Source organism: Papio anubis, chromosome 20 (assembly GCF_008728515.1).
Source record: "Papio anubis isolate 15944 chromosome 20, Panubis1.0, whole genome shotgun sequence".
NCBI lineage: Eukaryota > Metazoa > Chordata > Mammalia > Primates > Cercopithecidae > Papio > Papio anubis.
Genome location: NC_044995.1, coordinates 20,254,360 through 20,256,190, shown reverse-complemented (window position 1 = coordinate 20,256,190; position 1,831 = coordinate 20,254,360).

The following is a 1,831-nucleotide window of genomic DNA, read 5'->3' as shown; positions in this document are numbered from 1 at the left end:
AAAAAAAAAAAAAAAAAAAAAAAACCTCAGCATCTTTATTTATTTATTTATTTATTTATTTATTTATTTATTTATTATTATTATTATCTTTTGGAGATGGAGTCTCGCTTTGTCACCCAGTCTGGAGTGCAGTGGCGCAATCTCAGCTCACTGCAAGCTCTGCCTCCTGGGTTCACGTGATTCTTCTGCCTCATCCTCCCGGATAGCTGGGACTACATGCACCCCCCCGCCACACCCGGCTAATTTTTTTGTATTTTTAGTAGAGACGGGGTTTCATTATGTTAGCCAGAATGATCTCGATCTCCTGACCTCGTGATCCACCCGCCTTGGCCTCCCAAAGTGCTGGAATTACAGGTGTGAGCCACTGCACCCAGCCTTTCTTTCTTTCTTTTTTTTTTTTTTGGATATGGAGTCTCGCACTGTCACCTGGGCTGCAGGTGACAGCAATTGACAAAAATTATTCAACTGTTGTTGAATAATTTTTTTCCTGTTTTTTTTGTTTTGTTTTGTTTTTTTTTTTTTTTTGAGACGGAGTCTCGCTCTGTCACCCAGGCTGGAGTGCAGTGGCCGGATCTCTGCTCACTGCAAGCTCCGCCTCCTGGGTTTACGCCATTCTCCTGGCTCAGCCTCCCGAGTAGCTGGGACTACAGGCGCTCGCCACCTCGCCCGGCTAGTTTTTTGTACTTTTTAGTAGAGACGGGGTTTCACCGTGTTAGCCAGGATGGTCTCGATCTCCTGACCTCGTGATCCGCCCGTCTCGGCCTCCCAAAGTGCTAGGATTACAGGCTTGAGCCACCACGCCCGGCCTGTTTTTTTTTTTTTAAGACAGGGTCATGCTGTGTCACCCAGCCAGACTGGAGTGCAGTGGCGCAATCACAGCTCACTGCAGACTCAACTTCCCAGGCTCAAGCGATTCTCATGCCTCAGCCTCCTGAGTACTGGCTAAGTTTTTGATTATGTGTAAAGATGGAGTTTTTCTGTGTTGCCCAGGCTGGTCTCAAACTCCTAGGTTCAAGTGATCCTCCTGCCTCAGCCTCTTAAGTAGCTAGGACTACAGGTGTGCATTACTAAGCACAGCTCACAAAATATATTTTAAAATTAAAAATTCAGGCCAAGCACAGTGGTACACATGTTATCTCACTGCTTTGGGAGGCTAAGAGGGGAGGATTTCTTGAGCCCAGGAATAGGAGGCCAGTCTAGGTAACATAATGAGACCTTATCTGTACAAAAAAAAGTTTTTTAATTAGCTGGGCATGGTGGCACACACCTGCAGTCCTAGCTACTCAGGAGGTTGAGGCTGGAAGATAGCTTGAGCCCAGAAATTCGAGGCTGCGGTGAGATATGATATATGATCACACGACGACACTCCAGCCTGGATGACAGAGCAAGACCCTGTTTCTGAAAACAAACAAACCAAAAACCCAGAAAGTAATGCCCAAGAGGTTCCTTTTATACAGGTTATCATGGACTAGCATATTAATGAAAATTCCTAGGCCAGGAGCGGTGGCTCACGCCTGTAATTCCAGCACTTTGGGAGGCCAAGGTGGGTGGATCACAAGGTCAGGAGATCAAGACCAGTCGGGCTAACATGGTGAAACCCCGTCTCTACTAAAAACACAAAAAAATTAGCCAGGCACGGTGGTGGGCACCTGTAGTCCCAGCTACTTGGGAGGCTGAGGCAGAAGAATGGCGTGAACCCCGGTGGCTGAGGCAGGCAGATCACGAGGTCAGGAGTTCCAGACCAGCCTGGCCAACACAGCGAAACCCCATCTCTACTAAAAATACAAAAATTAGCCAGGCATGGTGGCAGGCACCTGTAATCCCAGCTACT